This window comes from Cydia fagiglandana, chromosome 12 (genome assembly GCF_963556715.1).
Source record: "Cydia fagiglandana chromosome 12, ilCydFagi1.1, whole genome shotgun sequence".
Classification (NCBI taxonomy): Eukaryota; Metazoa; Arthropoda; class Insecta; order Lepidoptera; family Tortricidae; genus Cydia; species Cydia fagiglandana.
The window spans coordinates 10,448,114-10,470,875 of NC_085943.1; the positions used below are offsets into that span (position 1 = coordinate 10,448,114).

Genomic DNA, 22,762 nt, shown 5'->3' on the forward strand with positions numbered 1-22,762 from the left:
TTACAAAACTACGACAAAGACAAATTGAAATATAGTTTTCAACGTAAATAATGCCAAAGGCACAGCCAGCAGTCTCGCCCAGCGGACCTAGGTCTTTGACGTTTGCGTTGAAAATGTCTGGATATTTAGATATTTCGACGGGTTTGGTGCTTGAAATGGTCGCTAATTGTATGAGGACATTTAATGTTTCACATTTACACTCTGTTACATTTGTGGCAGTATAAAGTGAACAGTATAATTATATACGGTCCGATTGAACTTTTCTTTAGAGTACCTATTCCTAAATATTCTTAACTACCTATACGAGTACTAGAGGACTGACAACCTGACCGCCAAAACTTACTTAGAAAATAAGTAATCAAAAGAAGACGCAAATCATTCTTCCAATATACCTAAGGTCAATATGAGATAATAAGGTATTGTTTATTTATTTAGTATTTTAAATCGGGCAACAAGGCCCATATTACAAATACCTTACAGACTAACATCTGCTAACATATATGCCTTTTTATAAACTTAAAAACCGGGCAAGTGCGAGTCGGACTCGCGCACGAAGGGTTCCGTACCATAATGCAAAAAAAAAACAAAAAAAAAGCAAAAAAAAGAAACGGTCACCCATCCAAGTACTCCCGACGTTGCTTAACTTTGGTCAAAAATCACGTTTGTTGTATGGGAGCCCCATTTAAATCTTTATTTTATTCTGTTTTTAGTATTTGTTGTTATAGCGGCAACAGAAATACATCATCTGCGAAAATTTCAACTGTCTAGCTATCACGGTTCGTGAGATACAGCCTGGTGACAGACGGACGGACGGACGGACGGACGAACGGACAGCGAAGTCTTAGTAATAGGGTCCCGTTTTACCCGTTGGGTACGGAACCCTAAAAAACACAATGTAATCCTCAAAATAGCTACATAGAAAGCATATTCATTACTTGTGCGAGCTCCCATGCAACAGAAGTAGATACTTAATTTTCTGAATTTATTTACAAATTAGCATAGGAACTGGAATAGCATGTTGTTGTAGAAACGTACTAAAATCAACATGAAAATTAAAATTAACATTGTTCTGTGACATGGCGCCATTACATAATTATGTCAAAAGTTTTCTGCCAATGCTAAAGCGTAATCATAACGTTCTACAGTTAAAGCTATATATATGTGACGTTATCTATGAAAAGGGACCTTATTGTCGATGGCGCTTACGCCATTATTAACGATACTCTGCCGCTACTCTGTATATAAATACAATGCCGCGCGACGCTCTGCGGCGTATGCGCCATCGACAATAAGGTCCCTTTTCATAGATAATGCCCCATAGATGTTTTCTTATTGGTACAATCCACTTTTTTCATATGATAGTTTCAACGAACTTTGGTTGCATTAAAAATTACTAAAGTATTTAACTCAGGTATTCCAAAGGGAGACAAATGTTGGACATTGGCCGTCTCAGGTCGCCTGTCACGAAAATATGTCAAATTAGCATGTAGAGATGATAATACTGGAATCAGTTACGGATCGCTGCCATATATGACCCAAAATTTTTTTATTAAGCTATGAGGTTCATCACATATGATCTCTGAGTAATTCTAAGCATTTCTAGCCTCGGAGGCGATAAGAAGCGTGCGTCTAGTCGAGGAGGGCGGAGTACAAAGATGGCCGCCACCCGTCATCATTCAAAAAAATCTGTTCTGGTCTTGGTGGCTACTAGGGCAAGTTTGGTATCATTTTCGTATAAACCGAAGACGTGGAATTCATTGGTGATATTTGTTTTTTTCAGTTTCATAGTAATTTTGCAAGAAAAACGTAAAAAGATAAAAATTTGGGATGGAGGTTTTTGCTTTGAGAGCTAATAACTTTTCTATAGTGGCCAAAAGTGTCATACAAAAAATACTATAATAAAGCGCAATTCATGCAGCTTCTAAACATATACATGTTTAGTAATATCCTACTGCAAAAAGATGGTGAAAAAATTATTAAATGACCGCAGCGCGGGTAGTTGGACTCTCGCTAGGCGGCGTTTATCTTACAAAATGGTCGAGTACGAGTATCTACGTAGGTAACTATGCTTACTTTGCTAGATTTTATGATGACGAATAAAATGCTTTTTGTATATTTAATGTCCGCAGTTTCCAGTACACAGACATAATTCTGGTATAGGTTAAAAAAATACACACAGGTATCCCCATGTCTAAAGAGGAGGGCGGCTCGCTTAACAAATAAGATCATGTACAACCGCAATTTCAGGTTGGGTTAGGTTAGGTTCGTTAGTTACCTTTTATCCCTCAGAGCAGAAAATAGAAGCCCCGCGAGGCGGGGCTTCGTTGGTTTCTCACCAAGTCATACTTGCATAACCTATATTAGTATGACAAATATACATAGCTGTTATGATTTCTAAATGTAAGCTCTCAGCATAATAGTTATTTGTTTTACAAGGGGGCAAAGTTGTTGTTTAACCGCTCGTGCTAATATTGATACCCGATCAAGCGAAAGATTTCAAAATTGAACCAAGAGCGTAGTGAGTGGTTCGAAAAATGGAATCTTGAGCGTTGTAAGGGTTTCAAAGAACGAGGGTTAAACAAAATTTGCCTCCGAGTGAAACACAGAATTTTTCACCACACCAACCTGAAGCAAATATTAAATGTAAAATATCAAACAAAATCAAACCAAATCAAATCCAAATGAATGTTATGTGCAGGTTGAAGTTATTTATTAAAAACAACAAGTAAGTACCTATAAAATTACTTAAACTGAGTTATAGCATGAAAATTATCGTGAAAATAAATATTTTGCCTCTTCCTAAGTAGTACAATTTCTCTCATAAATAGTGTTTTAATATTATCAGCAAAAATAAGAGCGCTATTTTATTAGAATAATTTCATTTATAATAGTTATTTCTCGGACCCAATTTTGGACCCGGGTATATCCTTAAACTACGTTCAAAAGAGAGGTATGGGCACTGTGAATGTCATCTCGCTTTGTGTGGTAGGGCACAGCACAGCGGATGTCATTCCAGATCTATCCGAGCAGAGCCCAACTGGGGAAGTACGTACACCACCTCCACCTTACAGAAAACACCGGTCAAATAACACTAGGCCCCACTCAAATCGTTGCAAGTGCATTAAAATTAAAGTGCATAAAATTATGTCTGTATGATGAATTATGTCTGGATGAAAGTATTTTATTCGTCATCATAAAATCTAGCAAAGTAAGCATACCTACGTAGATACTCGTACTCGATCATTTTGTAATATAAACGACGGTCCGCAAGATAAACGAAAGTCCAACTATCCGCGCTGCGGTCATTTAATAATTTTTTCACCATCTTTTTGCAGTAGGATATTACTCAACGTGTATATGTTTAGAATCTGCATGAATTACGCTTTATTCTAGTATTTTTTATATGATATTTTTGGCCACTATACAAAAGTTATTAGCTCTCAAAGCAAAAACCTCCATCCTAAATTTTCATCTTTTTACGTTTTTCTTGTAAAATTACTATGAAGCTGAAAAAAACAAATATCAGCAATAAATTCTACGTCTCCGGTTTATACGAAAATGATACCAAACTTGCCCTAGTAGCCACCAGGACCAGAACAGATTTTTTTGAATGATGACGGGTGGCGGCCATCTTTGTACCCCCCCTCCCCTTATTGCCTCCCAGGCTTGAAATGCTTAGAATTACTCAAAGATCATATGTGATGAAGCTCACAGCTTAATAAAAAATTTTTGGGTCAACTTCATAACTGACTCCGCTATAATTCAGTTATGTCGGCTAACGTGTAGATTGTGACAAACGGACGGATGGGACTTGACGTGAGTCGTGAGTTATGTGAGGTATATGGGTTGGCATTTAGCGAGTATGACAAGTGTATTGACCGGCTATTATGCAGATTACCGTCACGGTCGCGGGTTCAAACTCCGGCTCATACCAATGAGTTTTTCGGAACTTATATACGAAATATCATTTGATATTTATCTGTCGCTTTTCGGTGAAGGGAAACATCGTGAGGAAACCGGACTAATCCCAATAAGGCCTAGTTTCCTCTCTGGGTTGGAAGATCGGATGGCGGTCGCTTTCGTAAAAACTAGTGATACGTCAATTCTTGGGACCCCAGGCTACCGTGAGCCGTGACAAAATGCCGGAATAACGCGAGGAAGAAGAAAATTATGCAGAATACCGTCGGTTATGTGACGAGTATGAGTTGACACTTAGCAAGTCTGAAAAGTGTATTGACCGGTTAAAATTTCATGTTTATAATATACTTATATGAGGTATTGGGATTGTGTAAGCTTACTCGTGTTTAGAATTATTTGCTTTAGTGGGTTTTCCCATTAGGGTGGCCAAAGCCAACTTATTTTGAACTGTGGATACTATATTAAAATTCTGCGTTATTTTCCATTATTTTCTGCGTAGGTACTTAATCCAGAGCTTATAGAACTTAACTTGGTTATCCCTGGAAGTGATCCGTAAATAAAGAGGCAAGTACTATTACTAATAGTAGTACTATTACTATGACTACTTATTACACAGGTGAAAACTGAGCATTTTTAAAAGAGGATTTATATTGTGACTGGTTTCAGGCCATAGGTATAAGATATTTTAGACAAATTTTCAAGTAGTTAAGTAGTAAGTAAGTTAGTCAAGTTTTGTTGTTATGTATGTTAACATTATATACCTACTCATTCATGAACCTCCAGGTATATTTCTTAAGTATGTTAAGTACACTACATTGTACTAAAAATCCATTTGTATTATGTGACTGTTTGTGTACTAAATAAATAAAATAAAAAATTCTTCTTGCGTTCTAAACATAATCAACAAATGACTACTCAAAATAAAACTTATCATTTAAACACGAAAACTGAAACAATTTAATAAAACTTTCGCATCTGGAAAACCCTTTAAAATGAAAAAGTATGTAAATTTAAAAAATTGCATTCGTTACCAACTACCGGTGGCGAGCCGGAATAATTCCACAAAGTGTACAATAAAAAATGCAAATCATTTCCTTTATTGATGAAAGGTTAAAAGGAATAAATGATGGTTTCAATGATAAATACCTGTACAATTTTCATAATAAATAAAATTATTTTAATCCTGCAGGGGTTACGTACCCTGTAGCACAGAATAAGTAATAATAGTATTACCGTACAGAAAGGATACTTCCTACAGAACCAAAGCTTGGCAGCGATTCAGGGTCGAGTCATGATATCCCTTTTCTAATTTATGGCACTATCCCTTTCGACTATTTAGGTTTGTCAAAATTCAAGTAATTATGTTATCTGTGGTCGTACACGCAAAAGGACGTCAAGTTTTGTCTATCCTAATAATTGTTCGGAGCATTGCTGAGCCGAACGGAGCCGAGTTTGCCCGAAGTCAGGAGTGTCTCCCCACTGCCTGTAGGGTGATGACGTAGCCTTTAAGACGGATGTCTGCTCGTCTCAAAATTGTCTTAAATAACGTTTGAAATGAGAAATGTTGCTCCAAGTGAAGCGCGGCAGAGTCGAATTTCCGCCCTCCCCCCCCACTAAATGGGAGGTGGCTCTCGACGGCTTTCGGTCTGTATCTGCTCAAGACCAGCTAAGAATCAACTGTGCCAAGTTTCAGCGCATAGTCACAAAGTGCAAGGTGTCGTGCACTAACAAACCAGCTAATATCTGCCTTTAGAAACCTATAAGTACCTACTCTCAATGTTTAATAACAAGATACTGTAGTATTTACGTAAAACCTCGGCAGGGTACCTCCTACCCTCGTCTTCGTTCAAAAACACGACTCCCACTCACTTCTATGCTAAACCAAAATAGCACTTACATATGTTATTTATATTCTTATATTGAATTGACCTTTTCGTAATGGATCCGGAAGATAAGGCCTTTTCTTTTAGGATTGTTTACCTGAAACAGAAATAGAATTTAGTTAATATCAACATACAATACCATCAACAGCAATACCGTCCCACTAACCCGGGGTTAACCCGTTAAACACTAAAGCGCCACTTACAGGCGCTTTAATGTTATAAAAATATTATAATTGAAAAATAATCCATTTCACATATATTATGGTTTCAGAATAGCATTGTACCAAGGAATTTGGAAAGTTCGGAAAACTTTCCAAATTTCTACAGGAAAATTTCTCAGAAATCTATATTTATCAAACAATGAAAACATGACAATATCTTAATAGATACATGCTGTATTAGACATTTCCTCTGCCTGTCTAATTAATATGTGATACGTAATATTCTTAAATTCTTAATAGAGTTAGACCTAGAAAAGTCTGCAGCGATTGTGTTAGCACACGTAGTGCAACTGTTATTTTAAACGTCAAACTTCTATGAAATTATGACGTTTAAATAACACTTTTCTAACATCTAATGGTAATTTTAGTAATGTTACGTCGCCTATGGGTTCCTTATTGTCAAGCGACGTAAAGCGAATTAAAGCTTAAGGCACTGGTCCCACCGCGAGCTAGTAAGCTATGAGCTATCGGCTATAAACACGAACAAAAGATAAGCACTCCCGTGTAAATAAAAGAGACACGGCGATATTTATAGCTCACCGCTGGGCGAGTAACTATAAATATCGCCATGTCTCTTTTATTTACACGGGAGTGCTTATCTTTTGTTCGTGTTTATAGCCGATAGCTCATAGCTTACTAGCTCGCGGTGGGACCAGTGCCTAATACCCGGTAAATGCCATTCGTATCACCAAAAACAATAGATAGTATAGAGGGGTCCTGTCATTGTGAATTTTGTAGTCACAGTAAATTTACTGCCATCTATCGACACACACGACTAAAACTCAAAATGAAAACGTATAAAATTACCAAAAAAATGTATGTATATGTCGCAGTAAGATAGATATAGCCGTTATATAGTTATAACCCTAGGGATATAATTATACGACGTAACATAGTTATACGAAAGCGATTCATTACTATCTTACTAGGTATATAACTATAATACGGCTTTAGTTTAGTGATATAGTTATATTACTGGATTAAGTTTAGTAAAATAATTGTAAGTAGGAGTGCAGTGGTGCGGCGGAGGTATATTTATATCCCTAGGGATATAGTTATATGCCGTCTAGTACGTAACTACGTATTATAATCATATTCCTAGTAAGATAGTAATTGTAGGTATTAGGAGTGCGGCAGTGTGGCGGAGGTTTAGTTATATCCCTAGGGATATAGTTATATGCCGTATTATAATTATATCCCTAGTAAGATAACTATTATATATATTTTCATGCTGCTATTTTTAAGGGTTTATGAGGCATTGCGATCGATTCACGAAAGCTGGCGCGAGATTTGACAGAATTTCAATGAAAATAGCTGTCACTCAGTAGAAATTACGCGCCAGCTTTCGTGAATCGACCTATACTTTTACGTAATATTGCTAAAAAAGTATTATACCGCATATAACTATATCCCTAGGGATATAACTATACCTCCGCCGCACCGCTGCACTCCTACCTACAATTATTTCACTAAACTTAATCCAGTAATATAACTATAGGTATCACTAAACTTAATCCAGTAATATAACTATATCACTAAACTAAAGCCGTATTATAGTTATATACCTAGTAAGATAGCAATGAGTCGCTTTCATATAACTATGTTACGTCATATAATTATATCCCTAGGGTTATAACTATATAACGGCTTTATCTATCTTACTGCGACATATATATGGATAAATGATTTTATTATTTTTATATCATTTTTATCCATGGTCGTTCACTCATATCTATGTGTTAAAATTGTTAAATATGAAACGGTGTCGTCACGCCATCTAGCCGAGCATAGGCTAAAGGTGTGTGCGGCATCTATCCGAGAATGACTTTTTCTTGATTTCCGAGGTACGTTTTTTCCTTAGACTTTATTCATCTTATACGAAGTTACATATGTTTTTGGTATCACCAACCGGCTGACGCTCAAGCCAATGCTATCAGCTGGTACGGAACATGCAGCGTTCATGTGCCGGTGTGTTTAGCACCCCTGGATACCTGTTTACATTGATCAAGTAAAGGCCGAGCCACAGCGGCTTGCGTGTGCGTGACTTGCGCGTGTGCGTGCGCTAAAATGTTGGAGCCGCACACGCACACGTCACGCAAGCGGTGTGCCATCTCTCATAAGGATCTGTATACTACAACTCCGCACGCGCACGTGCACGTTACGCACACGCAGCCGTTGTGCACAGGCCTTAATTGTATATAATTAGAAAAGTAAATTAGGTGGTAAAAATTAAATCAAATGTATGAAGAATTTGACTCTTTACAATCAAACATTAAACATAGTCTCAATGACATTAGTAATTTGGATCTCGAAGAACATATATCGAATGTGGATGATGATATCGATGATAGTGTAATATACGAAACTATACAAGGTGTATTATGGAAAGGGCTTACCTACATTTGCAACAAAAATCGATGTTCGGTTATTTTAAATACCATAAAAGGGGTTTTAAAGTGGCTCGGGTGACCGTAATCATGGCAACAAAGGACAAGAAAATGTTTTCAAGATACTCCAAACTAATATCTACTAGCACTATCACAAAATAAACACGAAGTAAACGAAGCACCGGGCCGGTAAAATGAGATAAGAAATGTGTTCGGTAAAATGCCTCCGCTCCAATATTTACCGGTATCTAGATTCGATATAGGAAATTCTCCTTTGCATGGCGCGTTGCGGTTCCCGCTTCATTAAATATACATTTAAAGTTTATTGCAAAATAAAAAAAAGTAAAATCGCATAATTTAAGTACAATAAAATATTGTCAGAGTTTAAGGTTATTAAGTCAGTATTAATCAAAATTTATCTACGATAAAAAGTAATACTTAGTTTCACAATTTTGGGAACAAATCAAATTAAACCAAATTGATTAAGAATGGCATTTGACATCATTCTACAAACATTAAAGTAAAAGATAGAAAATAAAAACTTTTAAGTGAACACCTTGGCACCAACTATCAGTACGATGTGATATTCCAAATTATTCATTATTTGTTATTTATTGACTAGGCTACTTAGGTGATTGTGGATAGCAAAATTATTCACGTTTTGGGAATATATTATAATATTAATCTAAGAGCTTGCGTGTGCGTGACTTGCGCGTGTGCGTGCGCTAAAATGTTGGAGCCGCACACGCACACGTCACGCAAGCGGTGTGCCATCTCTCATAAGGATCTGTATACTACAACTCCGCACGCGCAAATCTAAGAGTGTATGAAGGAAAAGTGGAAGTGGGAGTTGGAAGGGGTAGACCTCGGCGGACTTTCTCTGATCAGATCGGGGAAATCCTGAAGAAAGGCCAGGTCAAGAGCACCCTAAACCGGCGAGCGTGTATGAGGAATGTTATGAATGTGAAGGAAGCAAAAGAGGTATCGTAGCAAGTGGAAATCCGTGGTCTCTGCCTACCCCTCCGGGAAATAGGCGTGATTATATGTATGTATGTATGTATTAATCTAAAGACATTAAGATAGCGTCATCTCCGTCGAGGCATAGACATATTTTTGTAACAAAGTTTAATGAGGTTGAGTGTGCTATGCTTTTATGCCTGACAGCTGTGGCATAGTCAATTAGTCATACGAATGTGACTCAAAAACCCCGTATTTGGTTTTTAAATCCAGGCATTTCGGCCGGCCGCGTCAGCCACTCGTGTGAGTTAGGTGCAAAAGTACTCGACTAGCATTCCATATTTGCATGTTGCACCACCGCCCCTGCCAAATTGCAAGTCGCAGTGCTGGCAAAAGAACTCTCGACTCGGAAAGCGATACATCTCAAAATAAACTGGGTCAAGTGCACTGGCACGTGCCAATGGGCGAAACTGTTTTATAATGTATACCAAATTTGTTAAACATGTCGTGAGGTTTCTAAATACGGTAGATAGGTTTCTAGGTCTCCAGCAGAATTAGAAAATTTATTGGTCTGACTGATTAGAATAGGTTTTAAATTATAAATGATGTTAATTAAGTACGTACCATTTCTGTATATTACATAATATCTATTGATGATCCACTGTCTAATGCGATCTTATTGATAGGACTATAAAAGGCTCTCAATTAAACATAAATACCTATTATTAAGTTGGGTAAGTTAACAAACAAATAAAGTAATACAATGAAATTGTTGCGCGGTCCTTAGAAATACCTAAATTCGACACCTGTCAGATATGTAAATACATTTTGTATGAAAAAGTAACTTTTTTGACTGACCCATAAGCCGTGGACTACAATATACTTAACGCAGAAGAAGCTAGTCGTTGTAAAACATAGGAGGCCGATTTTATTTTCAAAATGATATCATTCGCGTGTGCATTTTGCTTGGATTTTTACACCGTCCAAAATTTTGTTCACGGTGCTCTTATGGGATCACTTCAGTCTTGCAAATCGGTTATTTCGTCTTACATGCGTTGGCGTAAGCCAGAGATAGAACAAGAATACACTTCAATAATGTTTCCGGGGAAACAAAATGTGTTCGCTGCTTTCGAACGATAACTCGAGAGTTTAATTACCATACTGACGAGACACTTGACTAAGACTGAACATTTGTGAACATTTTTCGATGACGAGTATTTGCAGTATCCTTTGAGCATTTAGTAACTGGAGATGTCATCGCTGTCATTTTTCTTTACGAAACAGTCTGCCGATTTTTGCGGGGGACGGGGACGTCAAATGTATTGCTATTTCTACGATTGTACGTAACGTATAAATAGCCATGTCAGTCCATACAAAAGTTTGCACAATTGTGCAAGTTTCTCGGCAGAGGGGTAAGCTCTTAAAGGCGACTCCAGCTATTAAATGCTCTAAGGCTGAGGTTTTTCTGTGCTTAAGTCGCTTTGACGAAGGTATGACGTTAGATATTTTCTTATAATACCAATGATATTGATGGAAATTGTTGACATTTCTCTTTAGTATCGTCGTAATAAAACATGTTTGTGCCTACCTAGAACGCAATAAATTGATATAACTCTATTCTTTATTCAATATTTGTTTGAACCATATATGATAACAATATCTATCCATCAAATCCAATACATACCTTCAAACAAACAATTCTTGTTTATTTATATTATTATATGCTTCGGGGATCTCGGAAACGGCTCTATTTTGATGAAATTTGCTATATAGGGCTTTTCTGAGGTGATAAATCGATCTAGCTAGGTCGTATCTCTGGGAAAACGCGCATTTTTGAGTTTTTATATGTTTTCCGAGCAAAGCTCGGTCTTCCAGATATTTTAGTTTAAACATAATTCACCTAATCAATTTTCATCCGTTTCTCATGGTCAATTATTACAGACTTGTATTATTTAAACATGAATTTATATTCTTTAGCCTGGTTCCAGAGCAAAGCCTATCCCACGGATCGCCCATTTATCACGTTCCTGTAGCGCTTCCAGACTTTATTCACAAGATTCTTAACGCGTGCGGAAATATAATTATCCCCATTTTTTAATTTAGGAAACCGACCTTTTCCTAAATTAAAAAATTGGCTTCTTTCTTGAGCAATACGTTGGGTGTGAACTTTTATTAGCTCTGAATACTTAGATTATTATTATTATTTTATTATAAGGAGATAAAATAAACGCATAGAAGTACACAAGTGAAGAACAGTATAGGCAGAGTTTGTATTCTATTCGTTTGTAGGTAACATCCTTAAACTCCAAAGATTTAATTACCTATGTATCAAACATATCAACACTCGAATAAACTCGGTCCAAAGATCACGTTAGATCTCGATAAAGCGTCTTCACATAGACGTGAAACTTATCCGAGCGGCTAAAGGAGTTGCATAATTATATACGAGTAACCTTTGACGGTGCATGTATTCCTGGTACCTATTAGCCGTTAGAGATTCAATTTATTTTATTATAAAATAGTGCTATACTGTACGCACCAAAAGTAGCGTATGATATGTGAAACAACACATCCAAAGTATCTATCTACCCTCAAATACTTTTCCAAATAGCAATAAATCTCGGCTTCCTTCAAAAGTATCTGCAATAATTTGGTTCTTCTACATATAGACAAATATATCTCTTTTTGTTAAGCTATCAGAGAATGGGAGAGATACTTTTAGGACATAGTTAGTTACACTACTTTTGATGCTGAGTGGTACATGCATGCTCAAATTTTAACGACTTCCTTGAACGAATAACCTACAGGTACGAATCAAACATACCAACACTTGCTGAATAGAATATATGGTTTCATGGCTCCTCTACACGATGGACCAGCGCCGGCCAAGGGACGCATTTATGTGTTAGAGGGAGCAAGTGATATTGCTATCTCATTCTACCACATCGCTGCGTCCCTTGGAGTGGCCGGCGTTGGCCCATCGTGTAGAGGAGGCATCAAAGATCACGTTAGATCTCGATATAGCTCCTTCACGTAGACGAGACCTGAAACCTATCCGAGCAGAACAGGTAACGAAGTTGCATAATTATATACGAGTAACCTTTGCCGGTGCATGTTATCCTGGTACCAAGCCGATCGGTTGTTTCAGATTTAACATATTTTCCGAACAAGATCTAGTAACAATGAAGTATATACGTTACCTTACTTTATGAACTAGAAAGTAAAGGTGGAAGTGCTGGTAAAATGGAAATTCGAGGAAATATAATTTACACTGGTTCCCTTTACAAACTCGAGATGGTGCAAATTATATTTCGTCAAACGACTATATAAATCAAACTTTCAAAAATGTACCTACATATTTTATTACTGCGTAATGCACTTTTGAACAATGATCTATTAAAATACCTGTCTAGAAACCTGTATTAAGTTTGTAATATGTGACGTCCACGGCAGGCGGGGCTCACTCCGCGATTTCGTCGCTTTGCTACAGGTAGCTAAAAGTACATCCATTCGACCCCAATTTTGGGGTTTGCCATAAGCCGCGAGTGGCGCTGTCGCCACCTAGCGGCCATATCTGTGCTGATCGTGACAGATGCGTTTTGTTAGAGAGTGAGTCTTCTGTACCTAGTACTATTATTTATTCTGTGTCCACGGGTAAAAGCATCGCTTAGGCTACGCTACGCTATTATTAAAAACGCTGCCATCGCCTATAAGGTACCTTTATCCGTGAGCCGTCACATATTTGTTTACTTCTTGTAATTTTAGTAGCTGAGCGGTCAAACAACTTTATAAATTGTAAAACTAGAGTTTTTTAAAACTGAACTCTGTTCTTTAAAAGTCAAGGGTACTTTTAGCATAACACTTTCACCAAGAGAGTGATATAGGCGGCACGTCGAGTGTATCATTAAAAGTGCACGCCACTTGCACGCGATGCGGCACGATTGCTCACTTCAGGACGATCTGCACCTACATGGATTATTTTTGCGAGAATCTACGTATATTTTTGTACGTGGGCCATACTGAAAGTTTGTGGATTCTGATATATGAGACGACTTATTTTTAGGGTTCCGTACCTCAAAAGGAAAAAACGGAATCCTTATAGGATCACTCGTGCGTCTGTCTGTCTGTCACAGTCTATTTTCTCGGAAACTACTGGACCAATTAAGTTGAGATTTGGTACACATATGTAAATTAGTGACCCATAGATGGACATATTTTTTATATAATTTTAAAATACATAGGTTCGAAGTTATTTAGGAAAATAGCCAAAAAATTACCATTCCCCCCCCCCCTTTATCTCTGAAACTACTGGGTCTAAAATTCTGGAAAAAATACTCAAAATAGTTCTTTACCTATAAATGACAGGAAAACCTATTAGAAATGTGCAGTCAAGCGTGAGTCGGACTTATGTACGGAACCCTAGAAACGCGAGTCCTACTCGCACTTGGCTGTTTTTTTCTAAGTGGCCAGTCCAGGAATTTTCAGTATGCTCTAAGTATCTCTTACTTCGTTGTTCGATAAAATGGTTACGTTGCGTTTCGACTGGTAACCATGGTTACTCCAGGTTTAACCGGTCTAATTACTTTAGAGAGGTTTCCTATTACGGTCGCCATCAGATATATCGGAGCGGCCAAGGCTCTCACAAATATCTGAACACGCCTCTATTGTCAAGGCGTTAGAGTGCGTGTTCAGATATTGTGAATACCTTGGCCGCTCCGATATATCTGATGGCGACCGAGTACGAGTATTTTATGCCAATCAACCGCTCGAAACAACTTACCCTAAATTTTAATAATAACTACAATTAACTGAAAATAATCTCCAGTTTAAATTCAGGCCGAGATTTATCCGTTTAAAAAGATAATTATTGTCAATTTAAAATAACATTTAGAGATGGCTAAATTGAAATCTCAGAAACATCTTAACAATTTTCGTTAAATCTTAAGGAGTTTGATTACGTCCGCTACCTCTGATATTATTTTCATTCATCTGCAATTTGAGAATAATTCGCTACCTACTACGACGCCGAGCCAATATTTATTCCCTTCTCATAAATATATGTCTAAATGTGCTCAAATATTTTCGTACACTACCTAATCTCCGTATCGCAAAGTATTCCATAAATCTCAAATTCAAAAAGCGGCATTGCTTTGCAGAAAAAGACGGATGAGTATATTCCAGTCAAGAGCTACAATTATTCACTCGCGCTACCTTTGTCGACTCAAGTGTGCCTCTAGAGGCCGCTTAGACAACGTTCCGGAGACTATTTTATCTAACGTGCTCAGCCGATTATTATGTTACATGGCGCACTGGCCAAAAGGAAATAAAATGGGGTAACTTGAGAATGGAGGCTACTTTGATAGAGCTCAAAGGGTATCTAGACGATAAAGATATCAGCTATCGAAGATGCTTGGCCATATCCGTACCAAGATTATTACGTTACACGGCACGCTGGTCAAAGGAGGTAAAATGGGGTTATTTGGGAATCGGGGCTAGTTTGATAGTAATGTCAGAGGTTAAAGCTCTAAGGGCATCATAGACTACGGAAAGGCTAGATATATTATACGAGTATGTTACCGAAAGTGTTTACATACACATACATAACACACTGATCAGATAAGGTAAAAATAGATGACTTAAGAATCGAGGTTTAATTTGCTAGGTACTGTTAAATGGTTACGAAGCTTCTTCGACACAATTTTACATTAAAATTGCTCAGTCCGGTAAACAATTAATTACAAACTAATTTATATTAGTAATTTAGGTATCGTGAAATGTTTTGGTACAACTGACTGGGCTATTATAACCGACTTGAAATTATTTAGCAGCCGTTTTACTTAATGGGAAAATCTCATCATAGTCACCCCATGTTATGTCTGCAAATCTAATAGGATTGGTTTTTATTTTTTATAATAAATATTTATATTAAGAAATAGCAGATCATAATCGTTTTATACGTTATGGCCCAAAATAATACGTGGCAAAATTGTATTATATGTATGTTTTAAACAGTTTATTTAGTTTGTGTGAACAAACCTAATAAACGTAAGTGTTAAACCAAGGATCTCACAGAGCAAAAGTTAGTTTAACTATATTCTCAAAGTTAAGTCTCAAGTATCTCACTAGAATTTCCTAAATCCAACTTAATAACAGTTCAGCGGCGCGATTCTTGAAATGAATTAGAGATGCACTAGATAACTATGAAATAGCAAAGATATGTGACGTTCCACGGCAACAGGTACCTTATGGCGGTTGGCGCTTACGCTACCATTAGCGCTGCTCCAATATTACTGCAGCCATAAGGTACCTTTTGTCGTGCAACGTCACATATCTTTACTATTTCATATCTAGTGAATCTCTAATTCATTTCCCGAATCGCGCCGCAGCTCGAGCATTCATGTAGAAATTTAAATGAAACTGTATTTCAATTAAATGTCGATTCAGCGGGTCGTGGCATCATTTCCGTTATTTAAAAGCCATCGTTTAAGTAATATTAAGGTTTAAGAATCTTCAGACTTTCGGTAATGGATCCGTGAAGATTTTGCTTCGAGCAAGATTTATTCGAAAATAAATATTTTGTGGCGATTTATTTATACCTTAAAACGTTAAATGAGCTACCAAAGTCTACCCAATAGCTGCAAAATTTTCTATCATAATCGTTCTTTAGATACATTAACACGCTCTTATTCTCTTAACAATAAATTCGCGTTAAGATCATTTTGAACACCTGGCCCGCTTAGCAACTTCTGCTGCTGACTGTGACAGTGATAGCTGTCTCTGATACGTCGCAGTCACTGTAACGTAAGACAGGCCGTTAAGTCTCTAATCAGTTTACCAACTGCGAACAAAACTCATTTCACACAAATTCAAAATAGCCGTAAGGAAGACTGCGTGCCGTAATCAAAGTTTCATTATTCCGAGAATTTGAATTTGAAATATAACGCTGTCTAACGTGGAGATTAATTTAAAAGTCAGGCACAATTGGGGAACTTTTTGACACGGCTTTGTACACGCTTAGCTCCTCTTAAAGACGCCAATTTAACCTGGCCTATATCAGGCGTGGCTCACTCCACGATTTCGTCGCTTTGCTACAGGTATAGCTAAAAGTACATCCGTTCCACACCAATTTTGGTGGCTAGCTGCATTTTTCTTACGCATTACAAACCCAAGAAAAGGTATTGTGTTCCGTGTGTTAATTTTTAGTGTTCCGTACAAAACTTTGTTCACGGAACACTTATGGGATCACTTCGCCGGTCTTACAAATCAGTTATTTATTCTACTGTTAGTGACACAATTAGTTTATATTAATCTGACTATGCCTTAATAGAGATACGTATAAAAAATCTGACCGCCTCAAAAATTCTAAAGTAACTAGGTACTTCCAAATAAGAAATTGAATTCATTTCAGACATAGGTCTCTTTATACCTCGGAAAAATACTGGTTTGAGGCAAATAATATGCTTGCGTTGCCAGTGTTGCCAACTTGGCATAAATGATGCCAGATCTGGCATATTTTCACTCGCTTTGGCACCAAAATTTTCCATTTAGCATCTGGCATAATTTTTAGCATAATTTAGTCTAAGCCAAGTTTGCACCAACTTGGCAGCAACACTATGCGCCATCGCCTTATGTGGTTCATATTTTTCATATGAATTTTGACTTTTGTGGACGGATGGACGTCAACGGACTATATAAAGTTGGTCAAGCAGATCTTGTCAGTAGGAAAAGGCGGTAAATTTGGAAAAAGCATGTGTTTTAAGTGTCTAATTTCAAGTGATATTTTAGCATTTTTTTAGCATAGGTGTTTCAAAAACCTTTGGCATAATTTTGGCATAATCTAGACATAGTCTAGCATTTTTTCAAAATCCGAGTTGGCAACACTGTGCGTTGCGTAGCGTTGTGATGGGCAGACGAGTAAGGCGCTCAAAATCAACGCTGGGAAAAGTTCTGCTGTTTGCTCATAGGCGTTCAAAACGACATTACCTTAAAACGTACGCGAAACATTTAATTTTAATGTTACGTTATGTAAACACTTTGATGTACGTAAGAAATTAAAATAGTAATAAATAAAATAAATTCAATTTAAAAAGCAAACTTATACTTGGGATCTCTGCTAGTTAATCTTTGTGCAATTAATTGAGAGAATAAATAAAAACAAGATAGACAAACACAATAATATAATAATATGTTTAAGAATACTGTGGAGTAAAATTTTCTTTTTTCAAAAAATTCAAAATTCCGCTCTCATTAAATGTTGTGTTGTGTGCGTGTCTTCTTCTCTGGTGCCGATAGCTACAAGTGTCATTATACGACTATAAGTGCCTTTACACATTAATTTATAATTGGACTCCTTTTTAAAGGTGTGGCCAGACATAGCACTGGACAGAAATTTGTGGAGAAACTGCGGGGAGGCCTTTGCCCAGCAGTGGGACACGACAGGCTCCAAATAATCAATAATAATAACTATTAAACAGATCAATCTGCTGAAAACCTCAAAGTTAGTAGCGGAATCGAACACTGCAATATAATTATTTTAAAATTTTTCCAATAAAAAAATATCCGACGCGCATGTAACAGTCTGTGCATTCAATCATTTTATATGCAGGGGTGCTAAGCTGATAGTTTTGCTGGGTATACTCGTACTTAGGCCCCCCCCCACATCTAGCGTCTTTCGAGCGTCGGCGTCTGTCGGCGTCTGGTCAGCGCTATGGAAAATGACGTCGCTGCGCAGTTGCGTCGACGCTGCGTCGACGTTGCGTCGAGCAGCGGCCATAGAATTGTAGACGCCGACGCTCGAAAGACGCCAGATGTGGGGGCGGGGGGGCTTACATGTTCCAGAGTTTCAGAAAGTATCCACACCTAAAATACTATACGAGTATGTTCGTTAAACATTCTTTCTATGCATCTCATGAGGTGTACCTATAGAAAGTACGTTACGCAGACGTTAGGGAATATGTCAGTGTCGAACTCATGGTAAAACTACTTGGAAATACTTTACCAACAATAAATATTGCTTCAAATTGAAACCGACGTTTCGCCATGTGGGAGATGCAAGATGCAGACGAAACATTTCAATGGTACTTATATGAAATGAAGTAAATAAAAGTTGCAAAATTTTCCAGCGTGAATTTCAAATTCATAAGATAGACTAGTAAATATTCGCAAATAAATTCTACGCGCGCTTCGGGCACGTAAATTCTACTAATTCTATCTACTAAACAATTAATAAAATGATATTTACTGGAGAGTAAGTGTAACAATGTTGACAGTGCACAAAAAAAATATTGACTTACGTACCGGATACCATAGATAGACTCGATGAACTGGTAGTTTTTGACCTGCTTCTTTTAAAGCTGTGATAAGTTGTGAAAGTTGTAAAGGTCAATACAATAGTTAATTTAACAGGGTGAGAGATAAATGTTGCCTACAAGACAATAGTTCATTCATACTTCAATTAAAAGCGTGGATCAATTGGAAGCAAAAGGATTGGAAAATTAAAAAAAAAGAAACGTTGTAATAAGATCAGAATCCGCTGAATGTTCCAATTCCGACGGTACGATCACTGTCACCGCTCGGAAAGACTTTAGGGATTGACGCTCGAAATGGAACAATTATAAATTTAATCCTACCATCGAATGAATATAGAAAAAATCTCGCCATTACGTGGTTATCACACCGATGCGGATCCGGGTGTGTGAGTGAGACAGCGGTATGCACGTACATCGTGATATCCTGCTCGCACCCTGGAGCAGCGGATCGGCATCTAATGCGAGGACCGCCTTAGAGCGTTTTCACATTGTCCGATCAGATATAGAATGGCGGATGGAAGTACGAGTAAAATACAAGACATGTGTTTTTCTGTATTAATTTATTCATTAAATAAATCATTATTACTAAAAAAACGATAGGTGACGCAAAAAAAGGCGGACTTAATGCTGTATATTATACGGCACTCCTGCAGCTATTTTTCTCATAGCCGCCTTCCGACACCCGGAATCAGAAAGACGCTTCCGATAATTTTAGCCATGTCGGAGACTCCGTCTGCTGTCGGACCGATAACATTTGTTTGTGTGCGTATGTGTACGCGTAAAGTTTGTTGTAGTGTGTGTGACCGCTATTAAGTACGATTCCCACCGAAAGAACGGGCGGAGTCGAAGCGCATTTCACATTTGTACTTCCCCAAACCGGTTGGTTCCTCGCGGACGAGGACGGCTCCAGACGGAATCCATCGCTTTTGCCATACATAATGTATAGACACATTGCAAAATGCGCTCCGGCGCGGCCCGACTCCAGACGGTCGGCAGGAATCGTAGAATAGACGGCGTTCTTGCGGCCTGTATGATGTAGGATCCTCCTCCGATATCGGATCGGACAGTGTGAAAACGCTCTTACATGGCCTACGGAAATATCCAAACGGTCTGTGCCAAATAAAATATTCAGTCGGCGTAATTTAAAAGCTTCCAGGTCACTTACTCTCGGCTTACCTTGTCATTCCGGAAACTGATTGCTCGAATTTCAACCCTGGCGCCTAGGAGTTAAGCTACATAATCATGTACACGTGTATTTGAAAAATGCTAAACGTAAAATTCCGGGGCAGTGATTTGATTAAGTATATCGAGATGCGACGAGAAATAACTTTGAATAATTCAATTTACATAAGACCATATAATTTTCTGCTGTCATTTGCAAATGTGATTGGGGTTGATTAAATTAATTAAATAAAAAGTAATGTCATGTCATTCTATGAATTAGAAATGGCATCTGGACAGTGAGTTTTTCCACTTATCCTTTACTTATTTCTATAGAATATTTATAATTGAATATAGGAAATACCTAGTCGTTTATAGTTTTTGCGTCATTGCTTATCTTTTTGCACATAATGTAAATGTTAGCTGGGGACTGGATTCTTTGTTCGCGTCGATGACCCGCGGGTTATCAAGTTATAATGACCGTCGTCGCTGATGCACGAGACTATAGGTACTATCAGTTTTCGATGTAATACGTCGGTATATATTTCATCATGTAGTTCAATTATTGAAAGCTGTTGTTTAAGAGGGCCCTTAAAATAAATTCTAACAATTGTTTTGCCGTAGTCAAGTAAATTTCACTCTCTGCTTGTTTACCGATCGCACTTTGCTCACATCGCATAATTTCCACTCGTGTGAACACATGCGAACACGCACGAACGATCTCGGCCTTCAAAGTTCTACGGGAGTAGCATTTCCACTTATTATATTTATTTTATTGGAATATTTAAGTTTGATTGTACACGTGTTGCCAATGTTCTCCGGCGCATGTTTGAAAAACGTAAAGGGATTTCCTACACAACGAAAACATAGTTCTTGAAATACAGAAATTTCCAACACTAACGGATGAACTTCTGACATAATGTTATCGCACACTGATTTCTCGGAACTGGGTATGTTATCTGCAACTACTACGATGTTACTATTGTTTCTCGAAACGAATATTCAAGCAAAATGGTATAAAGTAAATTTAAAAAATTCCGATACGCGTACTTATGGCGGCTAGCGCTTAACGCTATTATTAACGCCGCTCCAATATTCAGCCGCAGCCGGGGCATTGGTACCTTTCGTCGTGGAACGTCACATATCTTTACTATTTCATTATCTAGTGAATCCCTTATTCATTTCCCGAATCGCGCCGAAAGATTTTCATTGGCAAAAATGCCAATTAAAGGAATAATATTCTTACTTACACATGTTTCACAAAATGTCTAAAAATTGAAAATGAAAATCACTATCATTTAATTTAACTGAAAGAAAACGTATTTACCTTTAATATATGATAATTTAATTTTACGCTTTCCCTTTGGGACGGGATGATATATGATGGTAAGTGAAGTTGACTTAAACATGTATACCTATCAATTTTGTATTCCACGAACTTTAGCTTAAATAGAATCATAAGTGTAAACAAATAATGAGTTTGTAAACCATGATTTAAATTTAGATTTATTTATTACATAATATGAAATTACAATATAAATTATTTTATACTAATCTATACGAATTTATATTATGAAAATATATTAAAAATATAATAATATATTAAAAATTTCAAAAATGGAATGTGTAATATTTGAACACCACTCACACATGGAAGAGGGGAACAAAGTTTTTTACTTATATCGTAGATATAAGTAAGACTTACTCTTATGCTCCATAATGCGTAATCTAAGAAAGACCACCCACATAGATTGGTGTAGATCGGTTATAAATTTTAGTAGTTATTATCAAGGTCGGTAAACATAATAAAAACTTCGTTAGTTGCCAATATAAGACGTTTATTTTATGGTGCGCAGCGTGTGCTTGTTTTACGACTTTGTCAGTTAACTGTGGGAGTTTTGAGCGAGAGCAACAATTAAAACGAATAATAATACACTGTTAAAAATATTCAGGGAATTTTACATAATTTTAGGGCAACTTTCGTTGCCCTAACTTTTCTGTATTTTTACATAATTATGTAATTTTACAAGGCGTATGTAATTTTACATATCGACCTGATTTCATTATTATGTAATTTTACATTTATGTAATTTTACATAATCAAACAAATTGACGGTTATGTAAAATTACATTTATGTAATTTTACATAATCATACTGTCAGATATGTAAAAATCTCACTTATGTAATTTTACATAATCTGTAAAATCTCATTTATGTAATTTTACATATCCGTAAAATTTCACTTACGTACTTTTACATTTTTTTCGGTAATATTACAGGGTAATTGTATGTTTTGTTACAAATTTCGTATGTATAAATACATAAAGTTTGTGTATTAGTAATGATTTTTATGTATGATTACATTTTATTCAGTAATATTACCGAATTATTATGTATTTTGTTACAGATTTCATGTGTAAAATTACACCAACTTAATGTATTATTGATGTTTTTTGAGTATTTTTACTTTTTATTCGGTAACATTACACAATTATTATGTGTTTTGTTACAGATTTCGTATGTAAAAATACACTAAGTTTTTGTATTATTAATGATACTTTATGTATATTTACATTGTATTTGGTAATATCACAGAAGTAATATGTGTTTTATTACAGATTTCGTATGTGAATTTACACAAAGTACATGTATTATTAATGATTTTTTTAAGTATTTTTCCTTTTTATTCGGGAATATTACCGAATTATTATGTATTTTGTTACAGATTTCGTCTGTAAAATTACACAAACTTTATTTATTATTAATGTTTTTTTAAGTATATTTACTTTTTATTCAGTAATATTACAAAATTATTGTGTTTTATTACAGTTTGCGTATGTGATTTTACCACAAACTTTATGTAATTTTAATGATTTTTAAGTATTTTTCCATTTTATTCGGTAATATTACTGATACAATTTATGTA

General features: G+C 36.6%; 1 protein-coding gene across 2 annotated transcripts in view; it reads right to left on the reverse strand.

Annotated features, from left to right (window-relative positions):
• LOC134669553 (furin-like protease 1) overlaps positions 1-22,762 on the reverse strand; it is a 352,565-nt gene that overhangs the window by 103,869 nt on the left and 225,934 nt on the right. The gene's annotated exons all lie outside the window — the stretch shown is intronic.